The 23,042-nt window shown below is 32.8% G+C and overlaps 1 protein-coding gene across 1 annotated transcript in view; it reads left to right on the forward strand.

Moving 5' to 3' along the window:
- Positions 1-18,721: 18,721 nt before the first annotated feature.
- Positions 18,722-23,042, forward strand: part of LOC110997052 — a 30,944-nt gene continuing 26,623 nt past the window's right edge. Inside the window, exon 1 of the mRNA XM_022265002.2 lies at positions 18,722-18,950. The gene's annotated coding sequence lies outside the window, so the exon portion shown is untranslated. The remainder of the gene's footprint in view (positions 18,951-23,042) is intronic.

The following is a 23,042-nucleotide window of genomic DNA, read 5'->3' on the forward strand; positions in this document are numbered from 1 at the left end:
TTAACAGATAGATTAAAGGTCTGGGTTATGATTATATCAAAATTATGGGGCAGGCTCACCACGATAATTAAGGGCTTGAAGTATAGTCTTCGCCACTTTGAGACAAAGCGAGAATTGAAAAAGACTAGATAAGAAGAAATATTCAAATCTTAATTATTCTTCAAAGACAATAATGTTAAATACTACTTACACCTACATATTTATCATATTATATCAACACCTGCCATGGTCAAATTATAAACAGTCCGTTTTGCGGAGAGCGCTGAAGCATTGTGTTGAAGGAGGATCCTGCTTCGAAGGCGCTGCTGTCGAATTTTTTCCAAGACAACAGTCAAACAGCGATTGACATTCCAACCGCAGTAACTGTCTTTCCATTTTCCAGCACAATTGTCACGAAGTGACTTTTCCGATCGAAGTATGAGGCAATCTTGCTTCCTTTCTTTACCTTAGTTGGCCGATCCTCGAAAGGAAACACCCACTGAGCTGATGGATTTTTGATTTTAGGCTCGTAGCAATATATTCAGCTTTCATCAACTGTGATGATGTTAAATACAACATTTTAATCCCGCCGTTGAACTTATCTAACATTTGTTAACAAAGAATATATTAAATAAGATTTATTACGGTTTGCGGGTGAAAAAATGTTGTTTGCAAATTGTAAACTAATAAATTTTTTAATAACTTTTAGAAGTGTATACAGAAACAAAGTATTTGTAAACCTTGTAAACAGTAATTTGAAGTAACAATGGTGAAATATTAACACGCTCTTGTAACAATTTTCAAACATAATTGCCTCGCAGAAACATAATATTATTAAATTGGAATTCTACATATTTCTAGTAGATTCACACATTTTATTACAACAGGCCTAAGTTACGCAACTGAAACGTTTATGTTAATGCTAAAACTGACATGCCTATTAAAATTTTGCGAAATTCTGCAATCGAGCAATATTTACAAAATCTTTACAATGTTACAGAAACGTTTGAGACAAAGAGTTTACACGCATCATGACTTGAATAAAAAGCAGTTAGGTAAAGACCAAGTAACGCCTCAAATCCGTTTGTATGCGAATAAAAGTCTATCACTAATACTTTACATATACTAATCTATAAGAATATAAGGTACATTTACCTATGAAAAGGAGATTACTATGAAACATTTTTTTCAACTAATCAAAGTACTGGCCCAAATTATTTATTTTGCGTCTATTGTAGACGTTTGCTAGCCTGTGTGTGTAGTGTTAGATTATTTCCACGTGCCACTTATATTCCAAAATTTTCAGTCATCACATATCTACTTTGTAATACCACGATCGTACAAAACCTCAAATCAATCTAAAAACAAATGAAAGAATTTGAAATTAAACTAAGATGCCTTTCGAATAACATTATTTCAATTGCGGGCTAATCCACAACACAAAACCTGATATTATAAAGAGCTAAAGTTAGTGAGGAAAATTCTGTTATTAATAGAATGCCACGTTATTTGTGAGTAATATAGATTAAACTGAAAATTAAAAACTCGGACAATGTATGGATAAAGTACCAAATAGCTATGCAATACATAAATTATTCGAAAGATAAAAGTTCCTAATAAGATACTTCGCGTTTCATGACGAATAGCGCTATTTGACAGTCGTTAAACGCAACAATAGTGTTTATCCTACCAATAAGTAATAAATAGCTTATTTGGAACTTATCCGGACATTGTGAAACATACCCTAACACTTTTATTGACTACAATCAAGTAAACAGTATTACTATACTCAATAATTATACTTATTAAAACATTGTAAGACGGATTATGTCTATTTCCTGTGATTCCCCGAGATGCTGTTGACTTATAATTATTGATTAAATCGTTCGAAATCTCTCCGTTGGGAGTAACCAAAGTTTCACCAAGGTTGTCACTAAAATCATTGTGCTGACTTATAGCAGTTGCCATATGAATAAATTCATAGACTACATAGTTTAGAATAAAGAAAGCGATAGACGATTTAATGATCGAAATGGTATTTAAGCATTTTATGGTTGCATCATCATTGAATGCCACACAGTCTCTCTGAATAGAAATTGTATACGAATTATTACGATGTGCACATTAAAATTTAAAGTAGTGAATAGATTGTATAAATAATAGAGCTTTTGAAAGACTTTGTTGATTTATCCATAACTTTTGATAGTCAATATACGAAGGTTGTCATAATCCTAGTCTTATAATTAAATATATATTATATTAACAACGACTTTGGAGTAAAGTATATGTACTAATATTTATCATATTAGAGATAGGTATGTTAAAAAATGTGTTGGTCGAGAGGCTTCAACGCACCCATGGATTGACTACGTTGAAAAAAAGGTCGTCAGGCGTCTTTGAAACAAAAGACTGATCGCCTACTTGTCCTATATTATATGAAAGAAATATGATAAACAATATACGAATGCAATCTGTACTGAATGAATTATTGAATCAGCGTTCTGGCCTAGGTACATGTTACATGCACTGAAAATGTTTAGAACTGGCCAGTTAGAAACTTTTTTGAATTTCAATTTTAGAACTCTTTGGTAACCTGATGTAGTACTTATATTGCATTCAATTGTCATTTGTTCTTGTGAATTGGTGGCAAATATAAAACTCTTTACACGAGAATATTTTCGGTTAATGATTTATTATGACTTTCGTTGTGGGCTTACTTAAAAACAAAGCTATGATAGGCTGCGATTAGCATTTCTTAATGAAGTGGTATTTCGTGCCAGAAGCAATCTCAATGATGATCCGCATGAGGTATGTACGTCCCTTACCATCGACTTCTAAAGATAATATCAGTGTGACGCATGATAGAGGAAGATAAGAGAGTGACCTATTATCTCCTCTCTCTTTTAAATACCGTAACAAAAAATATCTCTAAATATCACGCGTCTATATATAGTTATTGATAATAATTAATTAGCTCAATAATTTTATAGCGGCAATTAATCAGTAACTGAAAAAACTAAGCTTGTTAATATTTCCCTGACTTCATTGATTTTAAGCAATTGGCGGTTGGAGATGACTTTTGGCTTTTACATACCACAAAATCTTTTCATTTGTATATGTGCAGACGTGTTGGGATGGTTAACAAAATGTTGAATTTACTTACAATGTTACCAAATACAGTATGTCCTTGTCGAAATCAGTTCTCCATTATCAGTTAGCAGATGGCTCACAGCCAGAGGACAATATACTGTTACACTAATGTAACCTACATCCGACATGTTTGACAAAAACTGCTGATAGTCTTGATTGATAATCGTTGTTGACCGCGATACGGGAACTAGTTTCTTGAGGTAAAAAATGCTTATACATTGTTATGTTATGGGTAATGCTCATTAAACTGATTAAACTAATTAGATAATTTCTCTTTAAGAATGTATTCCTCCCGTGAATTTATTCAGTTATCTAGTGCGATTTGGGGAAAGTATTCACGTTTACTGTAGTTTCATAATAAAAAATAATCAACATACATGTTTGCCTAATTGTATTGAGTATTCAATCTTATTTTTCTTGTATTTTCTAACCCAAAACCTTAAAATTATAATCTATGTTTTCGTGTTCAACAGACACGTAAGGCCAATCCTAAAGCATAGATATTTATTTGAAAAACTAAATTACTTTTAGAACTCAGTATTGTCAATTAAATTTACACTCATTTATATAAACAAACCTAACTAGTTCAATTATTATGTTTATATTTTTATGAATATTTAGGAATAATATTATAATGAAAGACACAGTTTTAAAATGATGTTGGATTATATAATTCTCTTTTACAGTACATACCTACACATTTTAGGCGCAGATTTGCATCTACATTTAATCTTATTTGGTATTAAGGAGTGCGAATGACTAAGTAGTGGCTTAGGTCGAGAAGTTGTATTCTAGCGGCTAAAATAACTTCGTTAGCGTATTTCAAAGTATTTCAACAAGTATTGAACATCAATCTGCCATTCTGCCTGAAAAAACCGATCATTCCCACATATTGTTCACTCATGCAAATAATAACATAATTTTATAAACTTAAAATGTACTTGAAGTCCTTGACGCTATTGATCTTTAAGAAATATCAAGTTGTTAATTATAGTGTATTCGTGTAAATCTATTGTTTTTGAGTGTCATTGCGTATATTTAGCTACTTTGCACTAATCAAATGTGGCAGTCAGCGTTCTACGTTTTTCGAATCGCTGATGTAAGCATGTATGTCTCTCTGATCGTTAGTTATATGTAAGAAAAATATTTTTTTACTGAATGATGTCTGTAATGTATTAAAAATTATCACATGAGCAGTGTGTGCTTTCTATTAGCATATTTTTGTTTGTGATAAAGGTTCCTTTATCGTATAGAATAAACAAACTCCTGGCTTACTAAGTAAATTTATCGTATTAATTTCAATTTTAAACAATAGTACACAAGAACACAGTATCAGTGGTTAATATAGTACACCATTGACCATTGTCCATTTTTAGATTGCTAAATATTCATAGAGTTCGAACGCAGAAGACCAGATGTAAATTGCAAGCGAACATATCCTTTCCCGGTAGTTAGGCTCTGCAATATAATATGTATGCATATACACCAGCACTTACATCATTAGCTCTATGAATCGTGTTTTTAAAACAGAGGTTTATTTTACATAAAAAAACCATTGACTCATCAGATAATTACGTCGTGCAGCTAAAAGTGCGTGATAAAATGTTCAATCAATTAAAAAACGCCGAGGTTACGATGATGTCAGCAATGAGAGGTCACCAATCGGTTACCGATGGTTAAGAAAAGGCATTAGGTTTAAGCAAAAGAAAAAACCCTTAAGTGTATTTAGTTTAGTGAGTATCTGGTGTTGCAGATGTCCATAGGCTGCAAGAACTTTTTAGCGGTCCCACCAATCCCTTCGCGACTTTAACGGATTGAACACAGTTTCTGGATATATTTAGTAATGGGTTTTAGAGAAAGCATTGTTGGGTGTCTTTCTCGAACCCAATTCGCTGTTTTGCCGATGATTCTTTTTTCTGCTTAATGTACCAAAAAATCTTGGTTATTTTATTTTATTGTGTGTTTTGTCTTATCTTGTATATGTTTTTAATTGTATTTTTTCTATTCCTATTTTTTGCAAAACTAATGTTTGCATATATTGTTGTACATATTAGATTTAAAAAATTATCAGTAGATTTCGTAATATGTATGATGCTTTAGACTTAATAAATAAATAAAAAGTCCCATTGTCAGTCATTAAAAAAATAGATTCACTAATAAAGCGAAATTCAATATTAGACGTTACTCATTAGTAATCAACACGGGTAAGTTTATTATTTTTCATTTATTTTAAAACAGATATGTGCGTTCTGCACTCATACTGCACATGTGGAGTTAATGATGTCATTCTAGGAACGCAGGCGCATGTACGACACCCGACACCCAACACCACAGCGCAGGCCAAACAAAATTGTTTCATAAAAGTGATTTATTACATTCATATCCGCAGTATTAATATGGAAAACACGGTACTTAAAGTTATTTGATAGCGGTAGGATTCGGAATAATAATAATTAGCCTTTATTATCCACATATTATTTACGTACTTTATATAAAAAGAAAGATACATATTTACAATTTTATTACTCTAAAACGCAGTTCCTGTCCAGAAGAATTTTTTCCATCCTATTTTTTGCCTTCATCCTTTCTACCAGATTCCCTTTTAATCTCGTCGAGATTCGGAATCCTGATCTTATTGGTAGCTAGCACTTTTTAACAGTATTCAACACTTGCTTAGAACTTAATCAATCGGCCGTATTATTGCACCGCTTTTTATTAATCTATCTTTAAGATACAAATAAATGGACAAACTGAAAGGTTTACTTTCTTCCTTTATAGCAATAGCTGGAACATTTAAGAAGTCTAAAACGAAACCCATTAGATAGCATCTTTGCTTCCGGCTATTCCAAAGTAGATCATGGCGTATGGTAAACTGAAGCGACCTACTTCCAAAAATATAATCTCGACAATATTATTAAAGACTACTTTTTTAGTGTCCTAAAAATAAAACATTGATCCATTTTCAACCGGATAGCTCTCTACTATTCAGGATTAATTACGATTAGTATTTTTTCTATGTTTATTGTTCATATTTCATATAGCGAGTATACTTAAAAGTTATATTTAATATGCCTAATTGTCGTTTTAAGACCGTTTCAATAGTTTCCTCCACCGTACATGTGGCCAGCCGGGTTTTAAGTGTTGCATATCACACGCGTAACCACTAATTGTACGGAATTAAAATATTTGATTTCAATTTTACATTTATTCATAAAAAACTATAATAATAATAATAATCATTTATTTTAAAACACTGCACAATCAGCTATATAAAAACAGGCATGTAAATGTCATATTAATTAACATGATGTCTTAATAATAAGAACAGTTAATTATAATGTTTGTCAAAATGGTGTACGCAGGCACATTGCCTGTAATATTGAATCAACTTCTCCTTGAAAGCATTACACGGTAGTGGTCTATAACCAATAAATACTTAGCCATGGCGTAAAAACTTTTTGAATATAACGTCATGCAACAAAAGAGAGTTAAGTATTTCTGTTTTACCTGATATTAGACTAATTTGTTTTTATATATAACATAGTTAAAATGAAAGTGTTATTTAATTTTGACGAACATAGGCATGCGGGCAGAAAGTTTGTCTGATGTTAATTAACAGAGGGAGAGGCGCCCGTGAATACACATTTTGATTCCACAATAGTTTTGAAAACTCGAAAAAGAACTCAATATTCAAATTTTATACTACGAATATCTTCATAATATATTTCTACTAAATAAGTATTCCCTCATTATAAGCGGATTATCGTCAATGCGCTAATGCGAAGGCTTCGCTAATCCCGATGGATTACTGTGATGTGGTCTTACCAAGAGATAGTATGGCTTCGGATATGGTTTATTAATCCTGAAGCTTAGTGGTCAATAATAATAACCTCTATCTGGCACACACCTTATACTTATTGATATAAAATTACCGTGATTCATGTGCCCTTAGTGATAACTAGTATTACATTAATTGTGTATATTTGGTGTTATCTAGTAGGTAACAGTTTATAGTCTCAATTTTGTTTTTGATAGAGCGAGCAGTCGTATCGCGCACATGCAATGGTGGGCCCCGAATATCCATACTAAGCCTCAAAAGAAGGGCGAATTAAGAGTTTTCCTGATTGGCCTTTAAGCAATCACCAATCGCCGGAGGAACTGGCGGATGCTGGATTTTTTTTTCATTGGTTGTGAAGATAAAACTGTGTGTTTTTTGTGGTGGCGGTCTGATGGATTGGGAAGCGGAAGACGATCCTTGGTTTGAGCATCTCAAATGGTTAGAAAAGGAAAGAAGAAATAAAAAAAAAATTCTTAAAAAAACTGTGTTTTATTTAATTTTATAATGCCCCCAAGCTAAAGTGGTTATACAACCTTCAGGACAAATGTATCTTTTATCATCATTACCACAGGACTTTTTTTCTAAAAATTTTTGTATAAACATCATGCTTATTACTAACAAACGTACCTATGCATGTTATCATAGAGTTTAAAATCGAAATCAAAGGCATTCCTATAATTTTCAAAGTTTAATTTTCTAAGGGTTGCAGTAGATGTGCCTTTATTTCTTTTTTTAATAGTCAAGTGACTATCATCATCATCATCTTGTATAATGTAACTGTACATTTTTGATCGTAGACCTATAAACTCTCTGATAATGCGACCATTACTTTCATCTTTCATTAAACCAACCACCACCAACCACTAAAGGAAGATAGTATCCTTTGAAAAATCAGAGGTGTCGAATCTCGCTTGCAAATCGCATTTAATGTTTTATTTATTTATTTATTAAGTCTACAACATCATACATATTACGAAATCTACTGATAATTTTATAAAATCTTATATCTAATATGTACGACAATATATGTAAACATAAGTTGTGCTAAAACTAGAAACTAAAAATTAAAAAAAATACAATTAAAAACATAAACAAGATAAGATAATTACACAATAAAATAAAATAAAATTACAAAGAATGTTGGTACTTAAAATAGAGAAAAAGAAAAATCATCAGCAAAACAGCGAATTACGTACGTTTAATGTCTTTCAGATTTAGGATTTCATTAGGTTATTTCAACCAATTTTTCACAAAATGATCTCCATTAAGATTTAGTAACTTAACTTTCTTCAAACTTAAGTTGTTACACATAAATCAACATCTATAGATTGTGAAATGCTCTTCTCAAAAGTTGAGTATACTCCATCCTCATCTTGTTGAATTGAGACCACAATCACCCACGGTAAATGACTTGTATATAACATTTTTCTACTTGTGCATCGTTTATTTGGAACATAAGATCATAATGGTATCACTTGCATGCATTGCACATCAGCACTGTGCAATGCATGATTGACAAACAGTATGGCATGGAATCTTCTATTTATACTGGCTGATACTCATCTATCAGTTACTCATTTCCTATAAATCCTTTGTTTCATTCAATTCAATCAATTTCAAACATTTCAATTGCGTTGAATTTTTATGAATAAATACAATGTTACTATCGCATCCTGTCAAACGACTAGTAAAATAACGCAACATTAATAGCGTTGATTTTTTAATATCGCATCCTGTCAGACGACTGGTAAAATCACGCAACATTAATAGCGTTGATTTTTACCAGCAATAGGTAAAAAATATAATGTACTTACAACTAGTCAACTTTCAAACACTGCCCAAAGTTAGGTGGAATATCTGTAATAATCATAGCAGATGATAGGTAACCATACAATGTTCACAACAACCAGAATCCAGAGCTCCGAGACCCCTTCATAATGTAGCCGACCAGAAACCAGAGCCCCAAGACCCACCGCCACATACATCGCACTACCCAAACACAGCTCTAACGCATAATTTACTTAGAACACAACATTACATGAACCCTCAAACACCCACTAACACCTACCACGCAGAGCTCTCATTACACCGGTTTCATAGTGTTCCCGAACCGGCCTATATATGCTACTGAAAGAGAAGAAGTGATCGCTCGATGGCGCCAGTTTTTATTAAATAATTTTAATTATTAGTATGTACAATGAAGGTTATAGATTTTCACAAAAAATGTTTTAGATGCAGCAGAAAAGCTTAATCTACCTGTGTCAAAGAAATTATTAATTAATTACACGTCGTATTGATAACCTAAAGCTTTTATCAAGACGCAGAAATAAATGCTCAGATCAGCCTACACATATCTAATTCTACTGCAATGATTTTCTATGTAACTGCACTGTCTAATCCTAGAATTAAAAATCAGTGGACCTAACTGGTCTAGGGCGTCAGATTTCTGTGTCTGTTTAGTGATCATTTGTATTTATCTGATAAGCGAGAAATGATCCCTTCTGTGCCTGACACACACCTTCGACGCTTTCGATTAAGTCTAAGAAATGTCGACAATGTACACTTATGATAGTCAATAAAAATAACATATTAAATGCTTATAAGTTTACATTTATTGCCAGTTCTCTAATCAAGGGCGTAGAACAAGAAGAACTGGCAATAAACTCTCCGCCACTCTTAATAGTTAATTTATAATATAAAAAAAAACAAGATTTCCTCTATCAGCAGTAGACATGGTGAAATAGGACCACCCACTTACATTCTCGAGGAAACACACGCAAATATTCAGTTTCTTATTACGTTAATTTCTATCTTTGTATAACTTGTTCAACTCCATTGTAAGCTCGAGTAGCCGACGTTTCGCCGAGATCAAACCCAGTAGGAACACTAGACTACACGCTATGTGGATATAAGATGGAGGCAGTGTAGTAAAATAAAGGTAATATTAAATTACGTATAAGAAGTAATGATAACGTTGATCAGAGTGAACTGGTTGGTCTTCACCTATTTAGAAATAATTTTTCGTTTAACCTTGCTCACTGTTATTTAAATACCGTTTATTAGTTACACTTTATACCTCAATAGTAATTACCGATTTAAGTTTTTGTAGGTTATTTGCAGCTATTACGTTGCAAGTGCGACCAAATTGATGGTTGAATTAAAATTAAGTTTTGGTTTATTCATAAACACTTTGTTGCATTAAATGTTTGGAACAAATACATACAAATAAAACAAATTTATGACTTATACAGTTTCAAAATTAATAATAAAATAAAAGCCCATAATTCAAAAGCTTTAGAACGAAATTTAAATTTGTTTAGTTATTTAGTTTTGTTTTAGCAATATAAATTCATAACTTAGTATGTAATACACAGGTGAGGGACACATAATCGAAATATCATATAACATTTATTTATCATATTCAACAGAGCCAACTCCTTAATGTATATGAGCGTGTTCGTTCAATAGCACTGCCGAACCAAGAAATTAAAAGCTACTCTAACCTAAGCAGTTCCGTCAAATCGCATAAAGCAATGCCTTTTCCTCGTGTACCTTGACCCTCAGTGGCTAAATTTGTAACGCATAATGCGATTTCCCGCGAAACAGTAATTGTTTCGGCTCACAAGGCACAGAAGTTCGATGACCTTCTATTATGAAAAATTATTTAAAGCTACGGTGGGTCACGGGGACATAAACCTGGTATGCTTCCAATTTTAAAATCAAACTCAACGTAATAAAGTTGATTGACCCCGACAGTAACATCTTTCGTGTAATAAATAATTGTAATTTATTTTCAGTTACATTATTTAAGTCACATAATTTGCTTTTGAGCGTTGTCTCCGTAGGCCTATAAAATAGAATTTGACTATCACACGTTGTTATGCGCATGACCTGAAATAATAACAATTTATTTATTAGCACTAATTGTAAGATTTATGACTTCGCCGTGACCGACACCGGAAGTGGTTTGTCGCGGTCCGGCATATAGTATACCAAATATTTGCATGTGACTGGACGTGTGAATGCTCCATACATATTGCCACTTTCAAGTGCTATGTATTTAAAGTGGAATCTTCTGTCTTTAGGCCGAGACACGAGTCATCTGCTTGTGTGTTTATACGAATATTATAACGTTGAATAGTAGGTTAAACGAGCTAATCTATGTACTGGTTCAATTTAAAATCATTTCTTTGTTGGATGGAATTTTTCGAGATATATTCTTTAGCACATCTATCTTTATCTAGTTAAACATTTCTGTATAGTACAGTTAAAGTTATCATACCAAGTCATAATTTTGAAGTTGTCTCTAGAACATTGTTATAAATGACACATCACAAAAGATTGACCTGACGTTTTAAAATACAAGCCTTGTTTTTTTTATTTTGTTATCACGACCGAAAAATAAATCGATAAAAAAGTCTATTAATGTAGCGCCGGCACTGTGACGCGGTGGCTATTTATAAATTGTTTTTAAACAAATTGTGGAGTTAATGAATGGATATTCGTCATTGCTAAAGTATATTGGGTATACAAATATTAGACTTTTAAATGTTTCAATGTTATAAGCGATTAGCAAATAAATAGTAAAGACTGCTCATAACGTTAAATCCATAAGAAATAATAATATTTAAAAGCTACGGCAGCGCAGTCGGTTAGAGTGTATGTATATGGAGCCAAGCAATCATATAACCTGGAGAGAGGTTGACTTTCCGCACACATTAAGTTGTTTCTTAAACTTATAATTTTACATAACATTACCATTACATTCAGAATGAGTGACACCGCAGATGTGAAATCAAGCTTTTCACGCAGAAATCTTCGCGCGTAATGGGGTGCTGACAAATATTATTAACTGTTAATAAAATAAATGTCATAAAACGCGATTTAGTTTTCAAAAATAGAAAGTGTTGTAAGATAGATAAAAAAATCACGAATTATGACCTGATCGTCATTGGCCTGAAAAAGACAAGTGCAGAAACTCTGCCGGGTTTCGTAGCATTGCGTTCAGGGCAATAATTATCTTCCTTTTATATTATTGAACGTTAAATAATATTTACTACAGATGTGCGGGATTTTAGCACCAGAACCAAAGCATCAAATAAGTATATAATATTTTGACCATACTGTACATATAAGTGTGCGAGTTTTATATGTTGAGGTATCAAAGACAATAAAATAAGTTACACTAACAGTAATTCCTAAAACTTTGAGTTTGTTCTCTTTGGAGTAGAGATTCTTGGGCCGTGGTGTTCATAGTACCAGTGACTCTAGCTGGTACTTTCCACGCTCAACGAATAAGTACCGCAATACAGTGAGGAATTGCTGCCCGAGTAAAAGGTACACTGCCATTGCAAGGTGCCTGCGTGATGAAAAATTTCATATGTTTAGTTATAATTATGATTGTTTTTGGAGTATGTGTTAATAATCTTACCCGCTCTACGCCCTTGACTTGTGAACTGGTTGTAAATGTAAATTTACAATTAATTTAATTTGTTTTTCTTGACGCTCATAAGTGTACATGTTTACCGATATGAACAAAGACATTTTGATTTGATAAGTCGATTTGTAAGAGTTTACTATAAATCATAGATGCATTTAACGTTGAGCTTTTTCTTTTCTTCATATTCTGAATTCTGAAGACGTCTCACGTTAGATTTTTTTTAGAAGTTCCACACGTTCTATTGAAGTACATCACATCTTTCGTAATATTTCGGAAGTGAATAACCCTCTAATAGAACGCGCCCAATAAGTGCTCCATGACCATAATGTCCAGCTGGATGCGTCTATTGAAGCGTGTCCGTTTCGCCCTGCTTCATGCAATATGATACGGTCTTTGATGATACAATAAACTCAATATTATTAAGTTCTTAAAACAATTTTATCACAGACCAGTGGTTACACTTTACAGAAATATTACGTATATTCGATTACTGATAATAATAGGACATAGCTGTCTAAAATGAATCTTCAGGTTAAATGAAAATTTCGAACTTCATTAGAAACATTATAATTTAAAACGAAGTGAATTAATAACCTAAAATCTCAAAAAAAAAATAAAACGCGTTTAATTTAATACTAAGTACGTAGTTACTGATATGACATTATCTTAATTCTGTTCCTTTTTTTCTTTTTCGTGTTTCTTTTTTTATTATTGTCCCTTTCACTGTTTACATATATTTTATTTGATTTACTTTGTCCCATTAGTTCTGTTTAAGGACTTTAATTCTTCTTGAGGATGAGGACGTATCAATTTCTATTTACAGCGGTTGCCTGCTGCTGCAGCTGATAGACCACAAATCTTTCATTTTAATTTATTTTATGATTATTAATTACTTTAGATATCATGTGAAACATGGTGTAATGGTTGCAGCATCTTACAAACGTTGTGTAAAACAAGCCAGCCAGTTCTTCTCTTCCGTTCTCAGCCCTTAAGAACTGGCAGTTAATGTAAAATTAGAAGTGTTTAATATATATTTATGTTTATGACGTTCATAAATGTATATTGTGTTACTTATATGAAATGATTTTGAATTTGAATTTAAGATAAAAGCGATAAGGCTGTCTATTTAAATTTTACTGTATTTCTCTGTAAGTGCAACGAAGTGTTAATAAATATATAAATAGCCTATTTTAATTTACCAGAGAAGCTTAAATAATAAAAATTAAAAGCTTAAAAATAAAAATAAACTTACATCTAAATTTATGCGTGTGAATACACTGCAACATGGCAACAATAGGGGTAAATCTTGGAGTGATTCTTATTATGGTTTTATTAATAACCTGTCGCTTCAATGAGCGTAGCGAGAAGCGTGTATAGAAATGGTTCACCGTCGGTTGTTGACCGAGCCCCGACATAATAATTCTATTTGCGACCAACAGATTTATTCTAAGTGCTAACTGAACTTTCGCGGTCACAACTAGGGTTAGTCCTTGCCCAAAATTTTCGTACGAAAACTTATCCATAGCAACTCGTTTAGCAAAATTGACGCAAACATGTGTTTGTATAACTGTTCGGGTTGCTGAAACGTATTTAACAACGTTGTTCCTTATACTTATACCAATAGCATTACCACCCTTTAGTTCTGGGCCTCAGATTTCTGTATCTGTTTCATGATATTTTTCTACTTTAGTCAAGTAGGTAATGAGCCTTCTGTACCTGACATACGCCATCGACTTGTTTGTTTTCCTGTTTTACTTTACCATACGAGTGATGATTAAATGAACTGATAGAACTGACTTCTGTGCACAACCGGGGATCGAACCTACGATTTCATCAAGTGCTCATGAGAATTTCACGTTGCAATTGCTAACACTGCTCAATTTTTTTTAGTTTTAAATTGTCCTATTATTTGACTTGCCACATAATTGTTCTCAAAATATTTTTTTACACATTTATCGAAGTCGACTATTTTTATAAAAATATGGATTTGTATAAAATTTGTGTTTGACTTTGAGTTTGTCATGATAATACAGATCTGTTGTAAATATATATTTTTTTCTTTTAATCTTTAGTATGTTAAGGTATTCGCAAAGTTCATGCATAGTTAATGTAACGCTTAAACAAAAACGCGAATTAGAACCAGTAATTACTGGTAAATAATCAAAATCGGCCGCTTGGTCATGTCTAGTATTATGTAATATATATCAAAAGTATTAAAAATATGTAGAATGTGCAACCCTGACTCTTAGTGGTTAGTACAAGTTGTTTCCGGTATGCACTTAGCATTAACTCGCGTCTTCTCATGTTCCAATCACATACCTAGATAAATAGATATGTACAAATAGAATTATGATCACTCTTAAATTACGTAAATAAATGTGATGGATGGAATCCAGTCAGTCAGTCAAATAGAAAGAGCTCTAGAGGATTGAGTAGCTCCCGACCAGATCAGAACAGAACTCCATGTGAGGCTGTGCTAATTTTACACATTTTTACAATGGAAACAAAGCGAAAAATTGTTTTCTTATTGTTTTTCTTAATCTTATATCACACAAATTAAACAATATACAAAATCATATTTACAAACCATGGTTTATTTTAAACACCCGTAGGAGACATATAAATAGTTTTCAGTTAGTATATTTTTTTAATTTCATGATCACCCGAAAGATACGACCCATAAGCTCATGTACTTACAGTATATTACAAAATGATGTATTATACATACTACATATATTGAGTAAATTATAATTAAGGCTCGATTATGATTGATGTCTTTTGATTACATGTCGCTATTGTCAGGGCGTAACAATCACAATCAATGAACCGTCTTCTCTTTGATGAAATCTTTATTGTACAATACTTTAATTAAATAAAGGATTTACTTAGAAACGCCCTACGGCCTCGTATAACCAGTTTTTGTTCACCGTACAGGCTTTCTACTTCGCTATAATACTATCACGCTAATATAACATCTTGTCGCTTGAAATATGAGCTATATTTGCATGTAAGGTTTTGAAAAGGGCACACTCGTAGAAAGAAGTACGTTTATAAACAAAATCTTGAAACTTCCTGCTTCTTTATATTCTTTAGAAAATAATTTATTTATTAAATTGAACTCATATTTTTTAGTACACAAAAGCTTATGCTATTTTGAGAAATAATTAAATTACCAGTTCAAGTATCGAGTTTGTATAGTATATTTAAATTGTCGTATTATTGTAATTTGTACAAAGTCGTTCTCAAAATATTTTTTTTACATATTTACCGATGCCAACTACTTTGTATCAAAATTTGGGTTTGTATAAAATTTGAGTTTGTCTTTGAGTCTGCCATGATAATACAGATGATTTTTCACACATTGTGTTATAAATTTACCTAGCTAGTTATTTATTTTAATAGAATTGAAAGAAAATAATTGAATTTCGGGTAACAAAATAGTAGGTACTAAGCGTAATATTTGCATAATCGATTACCAAACACTTACTTTCACGTGGATAATATTAGTACGCAGTAGTCAGAGGGCGTTATATCAAACTAAACTAAAACAGTTTTGCAAAATGGTAAAGCACAGGCAACAATTTAGTATCTCTTCCAATAGTTGAAACCAATAAAGTGAATTAAATAAATACATATGTAAAGGCAGGATGGCTTAGTCAACCCGTTACATAGAAAGTTCCCTTGTCCAGTACTGAGTATTGGAGGTAAACTGACCAAACTAAAATCCTGCCTTCCACAGGAGATTACCAATTTTTTTTATTTTAGATATATAACCAAAGCTTTTGAAGTGATCCAAGAAACATGTTTTTTGTCTTATCTTTTTAACAGTCTTAGTCAGATGGGCCTTAATTGACTTAGGTATGTTACTATATGTTGACTATTTGGTGAATTGTGAGAAACAGCTGTTGTGCTAGTTTGTTGGTTGTCTCTCAGCTAGACCTAACGGTTTTACAGTTCCGGTCTCACGATGGTCCATGAGACATCTGACGGCCTCATTATCAAGCAATATCATAATCAATACAACACCAAAACATACATGTTATGATTTTTAATTGTATTCTAAATAATATAATAAATTATTGTAAGTACGACTTTCCTACTGGTTGATATGATTCTATTGAGTTAACTACTTTAGATTTAGTTTAAGATATATATATATAGATACCAACGACTAAATTGTTATTGTCTTTCTTACGCTATTATTGACGTAACGTAACTTGTAAATAAATAAATAATATAGTGAATTTATATTAGTGAATGTCATGTTTAAAATAACAAACAAATTTAAATCTAAATGCTCCGTTAAAAGGAAAACGGAACTTAGTATTAATAATGTTCTTGACAATAATGGTATGTTATTTGATTTCGTAATATCAGTCGTGAAGTTTTATTTAAATAATGTACCTACTGAATAGTAAAAATGTGCTACATATATAACAATCACAACTAGAATTTATATATAAAAACCGAGAGAAGAAGGTTTTACAGTCCTTAAAGTATGACTATATTGTTATATTAACTGCTTCTATAATTCATTCTGTAAAAGACAGTCCGTACAATTTGATTTAAAACATAAACTATAATTGTTTACGGTTGAAAGGCCTAGAGGCTAGAAGTAATAAGTAGGTTCGCCTGCTTTCCTGAAATCAATATTAATTGGCTTCAATCAAAATTTAAAAAATTGGCTTACTTACCCCACGCCAAATAGGAGACTCGCCCGAGTTTAAAGGATCTTTAGTTTAATCGTTATTCCTTTAATTAATTTTAAACAGTACCTACTTAACGAGTAACTTATCACTTAATTATTAAGTACCCAGATACGGTACGTTAAATACCTTAAGCTAGTTTTTTATTACAAACCGAGCTCAGTCTATCCATTTTCCGGTAATTTTCTTAGTTTTTGTTGCCTTGGTTATAATCGTGATGCGACGACCTTGCCAAGATCTGTCGTTTTTCTAGATTTTTTTTACTCCTAAAGGTAATTGTTATGTTGAATATTATAATTAAAATTATTACTTCGCAAGAACATGATCGTTTCCTATCTAAAGCTCGGCTCACACATTTTGAAACACGAAGGATTAACCTATGATTTTAACAGGTTTACTCGATATACGAGCAAGACACTAAAACTTGGGATTTGTTGAATTATATTATATATTATTTATTAGTTTTAATTTTAATGTCAAAAACTCCACAGCAGCCATGTAACAGTATTTGTCGTGAGTTGTGATTTAGTTCTCCTTGGAATCGATTCTCGGGGTACCGTACACTTTTGCTTGGCAACAGTGAAACAATGAGTGTCGATTGTCATTTGTCGGATAAAGATCATAACGCAAATTATAACAATACCTCACTTTCCCCTTCGAATATGTATTGTATTATTTTCAATCGCTGACTTATTATATATCTAGTGTAAAATCATTATTATAATTGTTTTCACTCGTAAAGCTAAAATCATTTATGACATTTTGAAAGCCATAACAATAATATTTGAATTTTATTACATGTACAATAATATTTGATTAATCAGGGAATAAGTTAAACATAATATCATCCCGTATTGTAGTCATCGATGTAGGAAAAAAGTCATGATATCGATAAGAAGCGGTAACACAGGATAGTAGATACCTGTGCAACTCAGTTCCTGGAAGGGTTCTGAGGGCTTTAAGGATGCGCCGGCGTCGATAATCGCGTGTTGAGACGGAGGAGGGTGCGGGAAGCGGTCAAGGCCGCACTGACAGCGCAGGCGGCACCGGTGACTAGTCTTCCTAGCTGTGTTGCCATCTTTAGGCATTTTTCCATATTTATAAGTGCTTTGAGCTTTGAGCTTGAAAGCACTGTAGTTCAGTGTCGTGCAGTAGCATGCACTCCCTATACGTTGGTATTGTGTAAAACATATAATACTTATCATTTTTAAATATTTTTCTCTGGATTAACTTATACAAATACCGTGTGATAAAAAAAATGTGAGTTCTCGGCATGTAATTTGATCTAATTTTGTGTGATGGGGGAATAATACAGTAAATGAGGGGTAAAACCTAAAATAACTTCTGCGGATCTAATGACTCTAGGCAACCTATTAGAGATGAATTATAAGTGCAGTTTATAATCTGTTTTATTAGATCATCATAATCATCATATCTTTAATGCTTTACTACAAATTCTTCCACCATTTAGAATCTCTATAAACCTTAAAATCCAATAATAGCCGCGTTTTTTATATCTTATATTGTGTCTGTATCTTATATCTTGTATTTCTTATATTGTGTATATATTTTTTTGTTGTAATTCAATAGTTATGTCTTTTTCAGAATTCGAGTTGGCAACTCTGCTTTCAAACGCCACTCGCCAGTTAGCCGAGTGCCTTCGTGCGAAGTGGTTGCGTTTGTCGCAGTGTGTCAGTGTTTGTATGTGTCTGGTCTGCTTGCCTGCTCGCTCGCTGAACAGTTAACCGTCTGCGCCAGCGCATCCCCGGGTCATCGACCGCGCGAGTATGAATGCGCGCCCCCTTACCTGCTCCCGACTCTGACAGAAACCCACCAGGTGAGTCCAAAGTGTACTACTATATATAAGGAAGTATCAATTGACATTATAGCAGCCAGCCCAGTTATATTATATCATATGCTCCCCTCGATCTCGACTGTTACCTGGCAGTGCAACCGTCTGAGCTTATTTCAGCATTAACGATGCCTAACTTTCAAAACACATTAGCAATTTATTCCGATAACTTGAATTTTATACAAAAAGACAAACTGTTTTGAGCTGCGCAGTAGATATTATGCAAATTAAAAATTAATGAAGTGTTCGCATTTCCATTAAGAACATTTTATCGTTTCAATAAACGCTGTAAGTACATTTGAAATCTGCTGATAACGATAAGATAAGATTTGCACAAATCTGATTGAGTGATTGTGATGACGTCAGGTTGTAGAAGGATTCGTCGACGAGGCGATATAAAAGAACTTGCACAATAGAATTAGGCTAAGATAGCATCAAGTGATGTAAGAAGCGTGAATTGAAAGCTGTCGAGACAAGCTCTAACTTTAAGTTTCGATTGTCCTAATTGTAGTACCTAATTTTATGGACCAATGCCAATTATATAGTTTTATTTAATAGAAACACACAAAGGTGTCAGGAATTGGCTGTTACAAGCTTAGTTTGATCAATAAGGGAACGTACGAAATATAACAACGCATTTCCTGTGAGGGCTTGAAATCATCGTTTCTGGAATTCAAACACAATAAAACTATTTTCAATTATGTAAAGTCTGGACTGTTTTTAGTCCGTGCCGTAGTTGGTAAAGATCATAAATATTCTTGATGTAAATCTAAGAAAAGACAATCGAATTCAATAGTGGCATTAGGTGTTATCTCCACGTCACTTCGTATTAGAAGAAATAATTAATGAATGCGAAATAATGGCTGCCTGATGGGAGATAGCATTGTGGTTTGCGGGGTAAGGACCGTGCGTTCGCTCACTGGAACCACTTGTTCAACGGTATCATGAGACCGGGTAAACGTAATCAAATTAGTTCCTTGCTATTTACTGTATTGCGTCAATTTCCAAAGAAGAGTGTTATGTGGTCCCCACTATATTATTAATATTTCTATTTACTATTTCTTTAACCATCTGTTTACGATATAATTTAAGATTTATTAGTTTGTTCGACGTAATTTATCCTTATTCTTAAAAGACAAAACCCAAACCTTTTTAAACATCTGTTAACGATAAGTTAAGATTTATTAGTTGTTCCATGTAATGTGTCCCTATTTTTAAACGACAATACTCAAACCTTTTAAGTATCAAGTTACAATTCCTTTTAACCATCTGTTTACGATAAATTAAGATTAATTAGTTGTTACACTTAATGTATCCCTACTCCTAAACGACAAGACCAAAACCTTTAAGTATCAAGCCCCGATCCTTTGAAAGACACTTCCATTCCATATTCCTATTTGAACACTAGTTTTGTAAGCGTAATTTTAAATAAAGTTTTTAATAGTTTAAAACAAGTTTTTGTCACTGCCTCATAACAAATTTGGCGCAGTCGGTAGGATCTACTTGTGTAGCAAGACGAAAAAAACGTACAAAGGACAAGCATCGCCTAGTACGGTAGCCTTAGGCTTTTAATAGTTTTCGCCGATACTATGCTCTTGTGGTTCGTGTTACTGTGGTAAGTGGCATTTTACTTGTGGCTCATTCTTTTCCTACTTTTCTATATTTTGTGTGTTATATATCCTATCCTATATTACTATATTTTTTCTTTACACTATTCATATCTACTAATAACTACACACGCATTCTACATTTTAATTATTATCATTAAATTAAAGACCGAAAAAACAATGAAGGCATCACCAGTAAATATTTCAACACTTATCAATTCAATTCCTTTATTCGACACAAACAATCAGGACGAAATATACGGTTACATTCGGTCCTGTGATACTGTGTTTAAATTGTCATCTCCGTCCGAAAGGGAGACTTTGTTAATTTGTGCTCTAAATAATATTAAAGGCGTCGCGGCCTCAGAAGTTCGGTGTAAAACGTATGAAACGTGGGATGAACTAAAGATATTTCTTATTGAAAGATTCGCGAATACTAAGACAATTCAACATTTAAATTTAGAACTTCAGTCAATTTTTCAGAGACCCGATGAGTCCTTAACGCAATTTTATCATAGAGTAGATCTTTGTCGTTGCAAAATCTTAGAGAAACTACATTCAGAAATTAGTGATTCGACATTAGACGGACGTGTAGCGACTACCGAGGAAACCGCCTTAAGCATATTCCTCAACGGTCTCTCTACAGACATGGGTATAATGCTCAGAACAAAAGGTTTCAATACTTTGAGAGAAGCCGGTCGTTTCGCAATGCAGGAAGACCAAATTAGGGCTATGAATAAAGCTAGGCAATCTTTATTTAGACCAGTTCCAACCCCTAGGCCAGCAATAAGTAGTAGGGCATATCAAAGTAATTACCTAGGTATTCGAAACCCAGATATTCCATTTAAGCCTCCTAACTCTAGATTTTCTCCAATAACATGTGCGTATTGTAAAAATATCGGGCACTCAATAAACGAATGTCGCAAGAGGGCATACAACGAAAAAAATAAACAGCGCGCTATCCCTGCACCAATCCGTCATTTAAACTTACAAGCGACCAACGAAATGAGCGACTCGTTGGAAATCGCTTCCAGCTCTTACTCAATGAACCCAGCTTATTAGACGATTCAATGCCGCCACAAATTCAAAATTCAAGTCGAGTGTTACGAAGCACTGTGCCTACATCCTTGCATAATAAACCAGCCTATCGGAGGCAATGCAAAGAAGCTTGCACACAGACTGACTTTGAAGCTAGCTTTATACAGACCTACAAACAGGGGAGCCAGTCCCAAACCTTAGGTCTCAATACAAACTCTACTATTTCTTATAAGCCCACTGTATCTTTGAATCTCACTGAATCTTCTATATCTAATAAGAACGATATATCTCCAAAACCCTCTGAATCTACTATATCTAATAAGAACGATGTATCTCCAAAACCCTCTGAATCTAAGCATCTCATCACATCTTCTAACCCCACTGTATCTCAAAATAACTCTGAATCTTATAAGCCCGCTGTATCTCAAACTACTACTAAATCGCATTCAAAATACCATTGTAAGAAAAATAAACGTAAGTCGAAATCTAACAACAAGAATATTCAATCTTTTCCTATTTCCGCTTTAAATAATGTACCTCCTGAAAATCTGTTACATGCTACATTCCACACAAATAATAAACCTGTGACTCAAAACTCTAGGCCCCCTGATCTTAACACAAATACTATTGACTTAACTTGTGACAAAAGTACTGATAAGAACGAAATCGATTCTCACGACGACTATTTACAATTAACCTACCAACACTTTACAGATGTTCAGAGAACTTCAGATAATAGTTTCGACACTTCAAATGTACATATTTCACAAGATAAGCTGTTAGACGAACGACATATAGACATATTTATTCAATATGTCCTATAATAAAAAAAATATTTGACATATATATATATATATATTATATTATACAAAATTTATATAATTATAAATAGATAATTACAAATAGGTTAAATTCTAATTCAAAAGAAGTCGTAGCCAAATTCTTGAATATTTTTATGTTCATTTTCTATATCAGATTTTACAAAGTAGTTATTTCCATATTTAAGGTGGTGTTACCTGACGTAAAAGATGCCGAATACTATTATGAATGTATTTCTCTTAGAAAAGCAACAAATTTCTACGAATGATATTTAAAAATTAAAACAATACTATTTTAAAAATTTTCATACGATGAACATATAATGAACGAAAATTAATGGAAATTAATTCCTATATTAATTCCAAGAATACTTTACTCTTTAATTTTAGTGTATCTATTACAGATCTCGACTGTTTTAATACACTACAATAATTTTAGAAATCGTCACGTCTCTAGAAAAACAAATCGATAATATTGTTGAAAGCATTTTATTCAGCAGTTCATCCTTCGTCTTATTTTTAGTAAGTCTTTACAAATAATTATTAGCATCAAGTCACCTAAACATCAGGTAACCTAGTAGTAACCGTGATTTTTCAAAACATCAATAAAATTC

Source organism: Pieris rapae, chromosome 3 (genome assembly GCF_905147795.1).
Source record: "Pieris rapae chromosome 3, ilPieRapa1.1, whole genome shotgun sequence".
In the NCBI taxonomy this organism is placed as follows: Eukaryota; Metazoa; Arthropoda; class Insecta; order Lepidoptera; family Pieridae; genus Pieris; species Pieris rapae.